General features: G+C 44.9%; 1 long non-coding RNA gene across 1 annotated transcript; it reads left to right on the forward strand.

Moving 5' to 3' along the window:
• The first annotated feature begins 636 nt into the window (after positions 1-636).
• On the forward strand, positions 637-3,565 carry LOC135058019 (uncharacterized). Its single transcript, XR_010244538.1, has 3 exons — positions 637-790; positions 1,788-2,351; positions 3,485-3,565. It is a non-coding gene; the product is annotated as an uncharacterized LOC135058019 (long non-coding RNA).
• The last annotated feature ends 11,164 nt before the right edge of the window (positions 3,566-14,729 follow it).

Below are 14,729 nucleotides of genomic sequence, written 5' to 3' on the forward strand. Positions count from 1 at the left end.
ATTGGGTGAGTTTTTGTTAATTTTTTTTATCCAAAATATTTTGCAAATATAATATTATACTTAAAATATTTTTTTTTCATCAAACAGGAGACCGTGGATATCCTTGCACCCTCTGGCTCATGACTCCTTACCGTAAGCCCAGGCCAGGACCACAGATGGCATTTAACTCAGCGCTTACTGCCACTAGACAGCTGGTGGAGCGCACAATTGGTGTCCTTAAAGGACGTTTTCGTGTGCTCCACCGCACTGGTGGTGACATCATGTATTCGCCGGAGATGGCAAGTAAAATAGTGGTCCTGTGCGCTATCCTCCATAACATCGCTGTAAGGAGTCGCGTGGAGCTTCCTCAAACAGAGGAATTGCCTGATGAGGAGCCAGGGGTTGGGCGGAGATACGGTGGGGGGAGTGTTTCCCGGAGGGGCAGTCAAGTAAGGGCACACATTGTGGAAGAATATTTCAGATATAGTTTTATATTTATTTTATCATTTTTAAAATCTAAAAACAATGTATGTTTCTGTGAATTTTGCTATGATGTCATTAAGGTAGCTATTGAAAGCTCATTGTGTATTTGTTTTGGTGTGTGTGATTATATTCATATTTGTTTATGTAAATATTCAAACATGTTAACCTTACAATGTGTGTTTGTGGTTTTGTTTTTTCCAAGTTGGTTCAAAATTTTAATCTTTTTTTTTTTATTTCCATTCCTGTTTTCTGGAAATTAACAAACAACATATGTTACTAAATGTTGTTCACTTTGTGACTGTGCAGCTGATTGCTCATACAAAAAGTGGTGAGTAGACAGTTTTAGTTTTTATGATCATAAAAGTGTGTGTGTATAATTGTGCGAATAGGTGACTATTGGCATACACTTCTGCGACTGCGTATTTCCGCTCTAGCGAACACCCCTCTACTCTTCACAGCACTGCAGCCAGCAATAGTGTTGTCAATGCACACATAAATAAAGTTTTTTGATATGACACCATATATCTTAGACCAATCACATGCCAACACACACTATAAATATATGCCCAAATAAGGAAAACGCCATTGCCATGATGCGCGCAGCACCTTTCACCAGGCGGGAGCTCCGCGTCCTGGTTGCGGTGATGGACCGCCGCGTAGGGTGCTTTATCCCAAATCGGGTTAAGCGCGAGGCCTACGCGGAGGTCCGCCACCTACTGAGGACTCACGTCCGCAGCAGGCGGACCATCATCCAATTAGAACGGAGATGGAGTGATCTACGCAGGAGGACTCCGGAGCTGTTGGCGGAGATCCGCCAGCAAAACCGGCAAATGCGTGCACGCAGTAAGTTACATTACATAACAGAGATTATTAGCAAAAATTGTGCAAATTTACACTAAGTGGTAGTCTGTAATTGCAACACTGACTGAACTAGTTTAATAAATATGACAGTGTGTGTGGTTAGGGCAAACAGTACTGACTGTAGCAAAGTGATTCAAAACAAGTGCATGTTGTACAGAATTAATACACAGGCTGGAAACTGTACCAAATAACTTGATCAGTTGTGTCAATATAATAAGGTGGCTTGAATAGTGATCTGGTGATGTTGCCTATACCAATCAATATGACTCAAGGGAATAGATTCAGTAATGAGCATCAAAAATGTTTTGTATAATCAGATTGGTTGCTATGGACAACATCAACAGATTAAAAAAAAAAAAAATGTTAGCCCTGTGTCTTTTACATGGGACAGAACAGTGTAATTGACAAATGGTGTTTATGAAATTTTACATGCAACACAAAATATAATACATATATCATTATAGGACGACCACAACGGCAAGCTGATGCAGGGAGGCAACATCAGGACCCTTCTCAGCCCCCCTCCCCTTCTCAACCCCCCTCCCCTTCTCAACCCCCCTCCCCTTCTCACTCCCCCTCCCCTTCCCAGTCCCCCTCCCCTTCCCAGTCCCCCTCCCCTTCCCAGTCCCCCTCAGCTTCCCAGTCCCCCTCAGCTTCCCAGTCCCCCTCAGCTTCCCAGTCCCCTTCTCAGCCCACCTCTCCTTCTCCTTCTGTGCCCCCTTCTCCTCCTTCCCAGTCCCCTTCTCCTTCTCCTTCCAACTCCCCTTCTCAGCCCCCCTCACCCTCTATTGGCCAAACACTCTCTCCGCCCCCCTCGCCCTCTCAATCAGACCCACCCACAGAAAATACATCCCCAATCCCTCCTCCTTCCCCCATCCAGCCTCCTTCCCCTATCCCTCCTCCTTCCCCCATCCAGCCTCCTTCCCCCATCCAGCCTCCTTCCCCCATCCAGCTGCCTTCCCCACCCAGTGAATGGGCAGAAGAAGCCCCTGATGAAATTAGTGGGGTTCAGCATGTTGCAGAGGAAAGTAAGTGTTTTAACATTTTTAAAATAATGATTACCTACTTACACTTACAATGTCAAAACATGCACTGTTGTACTGTTTAAAATGTGCTACCAAGGAAAAATATTTGAGTTATTATTCATGGTGTACATGTTGCATTTAAATTTTTGTGAGTGTCATTATATGTAGTGTTTATGTGTGCAATGTTTTGTGTGTCCACTCTAGGTCGACACTCATTAGTTCAACAGGGTTGCCAGGACAACATGGTTTATATGTGCTCAGTTTTCAGGCTAACATTTCTACCTGAGTGGAGTTTAGTATGTTGTTAGTATTTTACACTTGTGCCTGTGTATTCATAATGTTTGCACTTTCAAATCACATGCTTCACTTTGTTAGCCAGCCTAACAACACAATGATTTGTGGTGTGAAAGTTAGACTCACAAAATGCTTATTGGATTTTTCAACACCTGTTTGACCTTATTTAGTAAGGGCGGCTTTCAGGGAGTGTGGGCATGCTAGGATATGTTGTCCTTCTGAAGATGTTGATATGCAGTGTGATGATGCAGGGCCAAACCCCCCAAAATTGCATTCTCTTCACTCCAGATGTGAATGAATGCCAACATGGTGTTACATTTACTAAGATGGTAGTTCTCTTTAACATGGGATGTTGCCCATAGCAACCAATAAGATTATACTTGTAATTTTTTTGACCACTTTTACAAGATAATATGTATAATTTGATTGGTTGCTATGGTCAACGTCCCATCTTAAATAGAACTCCCGTAGTAGTAAATGTACCCCATGGTGTGGTACACTTTCTTGTAGAAAACAAAAAAACATTGCTGAGCAGGCTTGTGTGTTGTTCTGCTACTGATTTATCCTTAAAACAGCCATGATGTAGTCACTTAGGCATTAAAGCAGGCCTGTCCAAACTGCGGCCCTCCAGCTGCTGAGAAACTACACATCCCAGCATGCCCTGACACAGTTTTGCATTCTCTGACCCCAAAACTGTGTCAAGGCATGCTGGTATATGTAGTTTCACAACAGCTGGAGGGCCTCAGTTTGGACAGGCCTGCATTAAAGTGTGCTTTGTGCCCTGCTTGTATAATAGGTAATGTGAGTAAGTTATTAATGTTTTCTTTGACTCTTCTTTTCAGATGCTGCAGTTGGAGATCCCAGCACTTTGCCAGCACTTTTAGGGCGGCTAAAAGCCCATTTAAGGGATGTTATAGCCGACATTGAGGCTATTGAAAATGTCCTATAATTTTATTTTGTTAATTTTGTTAACATTTTAATTTTTTTATAAAATAAAAAAAAACAAAAAAAAATTGTTGAAGTTAAGTGGGTGTTGTGTTTATTTATGCTATAAAGGAACAGCACATTGGCGTGCAGAAATTGGTGACCTTAAACAGTTCACACATCTTACTTAAGATTAAAAACATAAAAATAGAACACAAAAATTTTTAAATACAAAACCCGTTAGGAGGTTATGGATTCTAAATACATGAAAAGACATTTATTCACACACTACACATATACACAATACTTCAAACATTTGCATTAGAGCGTGAAAAATTCCCATATCTATATTTGTCAATTTACCACAACAATGTTTATGGCCAATTATGGCTACAAAGTGTTCTTCTGGTATTCTTTGGAGACTTAATTGGTCAGGACCATTGTCATTAATTACACTAATTGGGTTCGTAATTGAGGAGGGCTTGTGGACTTTTTACAGAAAGGTGTAATTCCACTGAATAGGAAAAAAACCCCATTGTGGAGCGTTTGTCCGCAAAAGTGTGCACTTTTAACATGGATGTGTAAATCTACTAAAACTTAGGCCCTCATTCCGAGTTGTTCGCTCGCAAGCGGATTTTAGCAGATTTGCTCATGCTAAGCCACCGCCTACTGGGAGTGAATCTTAGCATCTTAAAATTGCGAACGATGTAATCGCAATATTGCGATTACACACCTCGTAGCAGTTTCTGAGTAGCTCCAGACTTACTCGGCATCTGCGATCAGTTCAGTGCTTGTCGTTCCTGGTTTGACGTCACAAACACACCCAGCGTTCGCCCAGACACTCCTCCGTTTCTCCGGCCACTCCTGCGTTTTTTCCGTAAACGGTAGCGTTTTTTCCCACACGCCCATAAAATGGCCTGTTTCCGCCCAGTAACACCCATTTCCTGTCAATCACATTACGATCGTCAGAACGATGAAAAAGCCGTGAGTAAAATTCCTAACTACATAGCAAATTTACTTGGCGCAGTCGCAGTGCGGACATTGCGCATGCGCATTAAGCGGAAAATCGCTGCGATGCGAAGATTTTTACCGAGCGAACAACTCGGAATGAGGGCCTTAGTATTTTTACGATGAAGTATGTGTTAATGCGATAGTTTCGCATTGCTGCGATGGTTTCGCATTGCTGCGATGTCATTTTGCGTACGCCCACTTTGTGTAATACTGCGTACGAATTAGCAAAAATACGTTGGGGGCGGAATTTCGCAATTTTGCAACATGTTCGCAATTTTGCACATACCTTGTGCGAACGAAAAAAATAGCGAACAACTCGGAATGACCCCCAATGAGAAACTGTATGTATTTATGAGATGAGCTGCAACATAAAGATTAGATGCATATTGCATGTATGCGTGCTTTGAATGGTCATTTATGTTAGGAAAAAGACAGAAAGCCCCACCCACAAATTTCACATAATTCTGACCTGAAAGAAGAACACTCAAGTAGCAATTCAGCAAAAATGTGTCCTTGGAAATATGTGTCTTATTCAGTATGGCTCGCATCTGAGATGCGATCACATATTGACGATTCTATAACGAGTTTGCACATGCAGTTCGGGCCGGCAATGCATTTGCAAACACCTATGCCTGATTTACAGGCAGAGACTTTCACGGGGTGGTAGGGAGCAGTGTTACGGGGTTGTGGCGTTGGAATCAGGGGCAGCATGATGTCACACGTAGCCATTGCGATGGGGAAAATAGTGGCTGCACTACTGCCTTTGCAGCCAGGCCATTTTTGGTCTGGCTGCATGTGAGCTTACGCAGCAGCCCTGAAAATGGTCCGAACATGCCTGTGTTGTCTGGACCACGCCCACTAAACATCATGGCACCACACCCCGAACGGCGCGGCTTTCAATTACTATGCGATCGCATCCTTTCGAGATGCGATTGAGTGGTGACAGGTCGCGCAGGCCCACTATGGCCAGTGCGTGTGCGCAGGTCCGATGGATGCGGACGCTGCATGTGAATGCAGTGACTTTGTCCATCTCTGAATAAGGCCCTACATTCACAATGTTGTCATTTATGTGTCTGTTGTGTATTTAACACACTATGACAAATATTTATTCAAGTACAAATCTCTTATCTTTAGAGATGAGCGGGTTCGGATGCCTGAGATCCGAACCCTACCGAACCTCCCTACCCGAGTCCGGATCCGAGTCAGGCTCAGGTTTTCCCACCTGACTCGGAAACCCGAACGAGGCAAAACGGCATCATCCCGCTGTCGGATTCTCGCTGGATTTGGATTCCATATAAGGAGCCGCGCGTCACGCCCATTTTCACTCCAGTCTCGGAGAGTCTATTGAGAGGATGTGTCCTCAGTGTCTGTGTGGGCGGGAAAGTGGGATGGCGAGTCTTGTGCTGTGTTGTGCTGCTCAGTCCAGTCCAGTGTAGTCAGTGTATTGTGCTGCATCAGTCCAGCCAGTCACAGTGTTAATGTCCTATGCTGCTATATGTCCCCAGTGCTGCTAGCTACTGTATAAGTCCCTTGCATTTTTGCTGTGTTGTCTTTCATCAGACCAGGGGTAGTGTCTCTCTTGTGCAGCATCATTCCAGTGACCAGTCACAGTGGTGGTGTCCTCTGCTGCCATATATCCACTGTAGCTGTATAAGTCCCTTACAGTGTTGTTGTGTTGTGCTGCATCAGACCAGTGGTAGTGTCCTGTCCATCAGTCATTCCAGTGACCAGGCAGTCACAGTGGTATACACTGCTGCTATATGTCCGCTGCTGCCGTATAATAATAACAACAACAACAAGTCCCTTACAGTGTTGCTGTGTTGTGCTGCATCAGACCAGTGGTAGTGTACTGGCCATCAGTCTTTCCAGTGACCAGGCAGTCACAGTGGTATACACTGCTGCTATATGTCCACTGCTGCCGTATAATACTAACAACAACAGTCCCTTACAGTGTTGTTGTGTTGTGCTGCATCAGACAAGTGGTAGTGTCCTGGCCATCAGTCATTCAGGTGACGAGGCACTCCGCTGCTGCTATATGTCCACTGCTGCCGTATAATAATAACAACATAAGTCCCTTACAGTGTTGTTATGTTGTGCTGCATCAGATTAGTGGTAATGTCCTGGCCATCAGTCATTCCAGTCATTCCTGTGCCGCATATTGGCCCTCATTCCGAGTTGTTCGCTCGTTAGTGGTTTTCGCAACGGAGCGATTTGTCACAAACTGCGCATGTGCAATGTTCGCAGTGCGTCTGCGCCAAGTAAATTTGCCAAAAAGTTAGGTATTTTACTCACGGCTTAACGAAGAAATTTCTTCGTTCTCGTGATCAGAGTGTGATTGACAGGAAGTGGGTGTTTCTGGGAGGAAACTGGCCATTTTATGGGTGTGTGCGGAAAAACGCTGCCGTTTCTGGGAAAAACATGGGAGTGGCTGGAGAAACAGGGGAGTGTCTGGGCGAACGCTGGGTGTGTTTGTGACGTCAAACCAGGAACAAAACTGACTGAACTGATCGCAGTGGCAGAGTAAGTCCCGAGCTACTCAGAAACTGCAAAGAAATTTCTATTCGCAATTATGCGAATCTTTCGTTCGCAATTCTGCAAAGCTAAGTTTCACTCCCAGTAGGCGGCGGCTTAGCGTGTGCAAAGCTGCTAAAAGCAGCTAGCGAGCGAATAACTCGGAATGAGGGCCATTGTCTTATATAACTCCCAAAAAATAATGGAGAACAAAATTTGGAGGATAAAATAGGGAAAGATCAAGAACCACTTCCTCCTAGTGCTGAAGCTGCTGCCACTAGCCATGACATAGATGATAAATTGCCATCAACGTCATCTGCCAAGGCCGATGCCCAATGTGATAGTAGAGGGCATGTAAAATACAAAAAGCCAAAGTTCAGTAAAAAGAACCAATAAAAGAGATTTAAACCGTCTGAGTAGAAACGTAAACTTGCCAATATGCCATTTACGACATGGAGTGGCAAGGAACGGCTGAGGCCCTGGCCTATGTTCATGGCTAGTGGTTCAGCTTCACATGACAATGGAAGCCCTCATCCTCCCGCTAGAAAAATTAAAAGAGTTAAGCTAGAAAGAAAAGAACTGTGTGTTCTGAGATGGTATCACAAATCCCCAAGGAGAGTCCAAGTGTATCGGCGGTTGCGATGCCTGACCTTCCCAACACTTAATGGGAAGAGGTGGCTCCTTCCACCATTTGCACGCCCCCTGCAAGTGCTGGAAGCAGCACCCACAGTCCAGTTCCTGATATTGAAATTGAAGATGTCACTGTTAAAGTACACCAGGATGAGGATATTGGTGTTGCTGGCGCTGAGGAGGAAGTTGACAATGAGGATTCTGATGGTGATGTGGTTTGTTTAAGTCAGGCACCGGGGGAGACACCTGTTGTCCATGGGATGAAGAAGCCATTGTGGTGCCTGGGAAAACTACCAAAAAAAGCACCTCTTCGTGTGTAATTATTTCTCCACAAATCCGGACAACAGGCGTTAAGCCATCTGTTGCCTCTGTCAATCTGTAACAAGTAGGGGTAAGGATGTTAACCACCTATGAACATCCTCCCTTATACGTCACCTGCAGCGCATTCATCATAAGTCAGTGTCAAGTTGTAAAACTTTGGGTAAGAGCATAAGCAGTCCACTGACACCTAAATCCCTATTTCCTCCTGTACCCATGCTCCTGCAAACCACACCCCAACTCCCTCAACGTCAACTTCCTCCTCAGTCAGGAACGTCAGTAGTCCTGCATGCCATGTCACTGTCAAGACTGAGGAGTCCTCTCCTAACTGGGATTCCCCCGGAGGATCCTTGAGTGGTACGCCTGCTGTTGCTGCCGCTGCTGGGAGTCAATCATCATCCCAGAGGGGAAGTCGGAAGACCACTTACACTACTTCCAGTAAGCAATTGACTGTCCAACAGTCCTTTGTGAGGAAGATGAAATATGACAGCAGTCATCCTTTTGCAAAGCGGGTGACTGAAGCCTTGACAGCTTTGCTGGTGTTAGACGTGCGTCCGGTATCTGCCATTAGTTCAGTGGGACTTAGAGAATTGTTTGAGTTACTGTGTCCCCGGTATCATATCCCATCTAGGTTCCACTTCTCTAGGCAGGTGATACAGAGAATGTACACAGATGTCAGAAAAAGAGTCACCAGTGTCCTACAAAATGTGGTTGTATCCAGTGTCCACTTAACCACGGACATGTGGACAAGTGGAACAGGGCAGACTAAGGACTATGGCCTCCATTTATCAAGCCTTGGAGAGTGATAAATAGCACGGTGATAAAGTACCAGCCAATCAGCTCCTAGCTGCCATGTTACAGGCTGTGTTTGAAAAATGACAGTTGGGAGCTGATTGGCTGGTACTTTATCACCATCCTACTTATCACTCTACAAGTCTTGATAAATCTGGGCCTTTATAACTGTAACAGCCCACTGGGTAGATGTATGGTCTCCTGCAGAAACAACAGCAGCGGCACCAGAAGCAGCATCTCGTAAACGCCAACTCGTTCCTAGGCAGACTACGCTATGTACCACCGCTTTCCTTAAGAGGCACACAGCTGACAACCTCTTACAGAAACTGAGGAACATCATTGCAGAATTGCTTACCCCAATTGGACTCTCCTGGGGATTTGTGATATCGGACAACGCCACCAATATTGTGCGTGCATTACATCTGGGCAAATTCCAGCATGTCCCATGTTTTGCACATACAATTAATTTTGTGGTGCAGAATTTTGTGAAAAATTACAGGGGTGTGCAGGAGATGCTGTCGGTGGCCCGAAAAATTGTGGGCCACTTTCGGCATTCTGCCACTGCGTGCCGAAGACTGGAGCGCCAGCAAACACTCCTGAACCTGCCCTGCCATCAACTGAAGAAAGAGGTGGTAACAAGGTGGAATTCAACACTCTAAATGCTTCAGAGGATGGAGGAGCAGCAAAAGGCCATTCAAGCCTATACATCCACCTACGATATAGGCAAAGGAGGGGTAATGCATCTGACTCAAGTGCAGTGGAGAATGATTTCCGTCTTGTGCAAGGTTCTCCAACCCTTCGAACTTGCCACACGTGAAGTCAGTTCAGACACTGCCAGCTTGAGTCAGGTCATTACCCTCATCAGGCTTTTGCAGAAGCATCTGGAGAAATTGAAGGAGGAGATAAGTAGTGATGAGCGAGGTTCGGTTTTACTCGGTTTTACTCGGTTTTACTCGGTTCTCAAAACGGCATCTTATTGGCTATCCAAAACACGTGACATCCGAGAGCCAATAAAATGCTGTTTTGAGAACCGAGTAAAACCGAGTAAAACCGAGTAAAACCGAATCCGCTCATCACTAGAGATAAGACGAAGCGATTCCGCAAAGTATGTAGGACTTGTGGATGGAGCCCTTCATTCGCTTTGCCAGGATTCAAGGGTGGTCAATCTGTTGAAATCGGAGCACTACATTTTGGCCACCGTGCTCGATCCTAGGTTTAAAGCCTACGTTGTATCTCTCTTTCCAGCAGACACAAGTGTGCAGAGATGCAAAGACCTGCTGGTTAGTAAATTGTCAACTCTAGTGGAACATGACTCATCAACAGCTCATCCTTCAGTTTCTCCCACCACTGGGGCTGCAAGGAAAATAATAAGATTTCCTAGCCCACCCGCTGGCGGTGATGCAGGGTAGTTAGGAGCGAAAGATGACATCTGGTCCAGACTGAAGGACCTGCCAATGATTACTGACATGTCTACTGTCACTGCATATGATTCTGTCACCATTGAAAGAATGGTGGAGGATTATATGAGTGACAGCATCCAAGTAGGCATGTCAGACAGCACGTATGTATACTGGCAGAAAAAAGAGGCAATTTGGATGCCTTTGCACAAACTGGCTTTATTTTATCTAAGTTGCCCCCCATCCAGTGTGTACTCCAAAAGAGTGTTTAGTGCAGCCGGTCACCTTGTCAGTGATCGGCGTAGGAGGTTACTTCCACTAAATGTGGAGAAGATGATGTTCATCAAAATGAATTATAAATTCCTCCGGGAAGACCTTAACCAGCAATTGCCTCCAGAAAGTACACAGGGACCTGTGATGGTGGATTCCAGTGGGAACGAATTAATACTCTGTGAGGAGGAGGCTGTACACAGTGAAAGGGGTGAGGAATCAGAGGATGAGGATGAGGTCGACATCTTTCCTCTGTAGAGCCAATTTGTGCAAGGGGAGATTGATTGCTTTTTTTTTGGTGGGGGCCCAAACAAACCAGTCATTTCAGCCAGAGTTGTGTGGCAGACCCTGTTGCTGAAATGATTGGTTTGTTAAAGTGTGCATGTCCTGTTTATACAACATAAGGGTGTGTGGGAGGGTCCAAGGACAATTCCATCTTGCACCTCTTTTTCTTCTTTGCATCATGTGCTGTTTGGGGACGAGTTTTTTTGAAGTGCCATCCTGACTGTAACTGCAGTGCCACTCCTAGATGGGCCAGGTGTTTGTGCCGCACACTTGTGTCGCTTTGCTTGGCCATTGCCTTTGCACCGGGGGGGGGGGGGGGGGGGCACTGACATGCGGTTGGACTAGCCTTGTGCCGGGCGTCCCCCTGCATGTCAGTGTGAATGATCGTAGCTGTGCTAAATTTAGCACAGCTACGATCAACTCGGAATGACTACCATTGTGAGGTGCTCAGAATAGACTGGAAATGAGTGGAAATGAATGTTATTGAGGTTAATAATACCGTAGGAGCAACATTACCACCAAATTCTGTGATTTTAGCTGTTTTTATGTTTTTTTTCTCAAATCATCTAGATCCAAAATCAAAATCAAAACACGAAAGGGCGGTTTTGGGAAAACCAAGCCAAAGCACGAAGGTGGAATTAGAACCAAAACCAAAACACAAAACATGAAAAGTGCCAGCCGCACATCTCTACTTATCTTTTAACTAAGGTACAATATTGTTAGCTTCAGCAGAGGTTTAAATCATCTGTCAGTCGTCTGCTTCCCATTCATTGATGTTTCTGTGACTTCATTACTGTTGTTTTAATGCTTTTGCATCCCACCCATACATGTCTGAGGGTTCATAAAGTGATCAGCTGTGACGAATTGCAGCCTTTAGTATTCATGTGCAGGAATGGGAGGGTCATGGGCTATTGACACACACCGGTATCCTGCTGCCTATTATTTCCTGTAAGTTCTGGCATCCCACCAAAACTCCAGTATGACAGGTGGACGAAGTTCACAATGAAAAAAAAAGGCTACAAAGCTTAATGGAGATTAATTCTTATTGCACCATTAACTATCTTGGGGATGGTATGACATTGAGTCAGTGTAAAATACACAGCCAAATATTTTCAGTAAATACGTCAATGCAAACTAGATGCAATTTAAAAATAATGTTGTACAACTTAGATGGAGACATAGTAAATGAATTAAAAGCAAAATCTATTGGCGAACAACTACATAACTGTGATAAAAGTTCACTTGCATTACTGCTTCAGCCCAAAGTCATCATTAAGGGAACATTTATTCACACTTTCTGTAAGAATATACAGAGTAGACATGCTTATTTTTAAAGAGAGTATCTCTTCTTTATATATTTGCATTTACTAATATAATAAGCTGCTTGATTTTCATAATACGATCTATCAGCTTTAGGGGGGAATTCAACTGAACACAGTAATTTACCGCAGGCTGATTGATTTTCCCAAGGCTATTCAATTAGCCCCGAAGTCAGCCCGACACTGACACATACTGTATCAGGATTTTTTTCACAGCTCCATTTTCGCAATCACATCCATAAAGACACACAGGGCCAGATGTACTAAGCCTTAAAAAGTGACAAAATGGAGAATGATAAACTACCAGCTCATCAGCTCCTAATTGTCATTTTTCAAACACAGCCTGTGACATGGCAGATAGGAGCTGATTGGCTGGTACTTTATCACTCTGCACTTTATCACTTTCCAAGAGTTAGTACATCTCCCCTATAGGTCCGTGCAGGGGCGGATTGGCCATAGGGCTCCCAGGAAGATTCCTGGAAGGCTGACTTGTCTGTGGGGCATGTTTTGTGTGTTGCCATGTGGCCCCACCCCCCACATGACAGGCAGTCTACCGCACTCAGTACACTGCATTGTTCCCCCCTTTCTGCAGTACAGCAACTTTGCCATCCAGTGATGCTGCCATGGCAACACGGTATGTTATACCTCTTGTGCTACCCATGTTGGGCCACTTCTACAAAATTTTACAGGGTCACTTTCAGTTCCCACTCTGCCTCTGGTATCAGACACAACTGCAGCAAAAGACACAAGGAAGGATACAATTGTGTATAATCAGGCCCTGTGAGGAGGGATTCTGTTTCCCCTCAACAGACTCCACCTCCTCTTCAGACTACATCCCCATTACGGCTGTTTCCATAAATTTCCCGGGTTGGTTTTCCATCCCAATTCGCCCCTGGGTCAGTGTACTTATCATGTGTTTTTCGCCAGAAAATAAATACATTTTTGGAAGAGAAAAATGGGTTTTATTTCAATAGCCCAAAGCGAAACATCAGGAAAACGTCACAATGAAACCCTGTTTTTTTTCTCCCGAAAAATTATTGGGGCTGATTGATTTCCCCCCTATGGGGTCTATTCAATGCATCCGACAATGCAGTACTCAATTTGCGGGCGAATCTGACTGGTTTCGCCTGTTAGACAATGTCAAACCAACTTTTTTTAAATTCGAATTGACATTGTCGAAAATGTGACTAAAACCTGTCAGATTTGGCTGCAAATGGGACAAAACACGTGGATCCGCAGCTAATCCGTCGATCCACGTCTTTTCTGACAAGTCGGAATTACCGACAAGTCGGAAATTCGGTAGCCCCATTGAATAGGTCGAAAAATATATATACAATGTATCCACCGGTATTATTAAAAATGAAACATTTTTGGTATAATTTCACTTATAACAGTCAATTATAAAACATAGTTACAGTGATAGAATGACATGAATAAATGTAATACAGATACATTTGTATAGTTGTACTAGCTCTAGGTACTATATATATGGACAGATTGGGGTTTCCATTTATGAGCATGGCCCATAAGGACGTGTCCATGCCTCATGTGGGCATGTCAGGGACGTTTTAAGAGGGTCTGGGACTCAGGATCGATCGCAAAAAGGTCGACACCAATTGGTCGACATGGACAAAAGGTCGACATGGACAAAAGGTCGACAGGAACAAGGTCGACATGGATAAAGGTCGACATGAGTTTTTTTTTCTTGTGTCGTTTTCTTCGTAGAGTGACCGGGAACCCCAATTAGAGCACCGCGTCCCCACGCATGGTGCCTTCGCTTCGCTCGGCACAGATTACCGTTCCAATCCTAGTCCACGTGGATCGTTAAGTATGAAAAGGTTCCAAAAAAGAAAAAAATCGTGAAAAACTCATGTCGACCTTTTTCCATGTCGACCTTGTTCCTGTCGACCTTTTGTCCATGTCGACCTTTAGTCCATGTCGACCTAAGGTTTGTCAACCAATTGGCGTCGACCTAAGGTTTGTCGACCTTTATGCTGTCGATCTGGAGTCCGGATACCGTTTTAAGAGAGATTGGGACCCATGTGCAGCCTCTGTAGCTGGCCCCCTCCTCTCCAGCAGCAAGTAGACTCTTGCATAATAGCAGAGTCTACTGCGCATGCGCAGGTCTCTGGGAACATGACGCCCGCATCTTGTTTCCGGAGACATATCCAGTGCGCATGCGCAAATCACTCAGAAAAAGCCGCTGCAGCCATTTTCTAAGTGATTTCTGTCTGCAGTGCAGGGCTAAGGGAGGGGTAAGTATATGGGTGCAAGGTGTGCATTGTGGGCCCCAGTGGCCCGTGTACACCGCACACACTGCACCCACTATAGAAACGCATTTGGGGCATGTCCATTTCTCACATGCTGGCCGAGCAGAGTACTAGGAAGTGGAGCTGCTCAGCCAAGATTTCCGGTTTGCCGGCCCAGCCAATAAAGCCATCAGACTTTCTGTAACTCAATGTGGAGGTGGTCCGGGCCCCCTCAATCCGCTTAGATTGGTAAGTGTGTGTGTGTGTGTGTGTGTGTGTGTGTGTGTGTGTAGTGTTTGTCAACATGTGTGAGGGGGGCGAGGCTGCCTATTTTTTCTGTCCCGGGCCTCAGAAATTCTGATGGCAGCCCTGGCCAGTCTG

Source organism: Pseudophryne corroboree, chromosome 3 (genome assembly GCF_028390025.1).
Source record: "Pseudophryne corroboree isolate aPseCor3 chromosome 3, aPseCor3.hap2, whole genome shotgun sequence".
NCBI lineage: Eukaryota > Metazoa > Chordata > Amphibia > Anura > Myobatrachidae > Pseudophryne > Pseudophryne corroboree.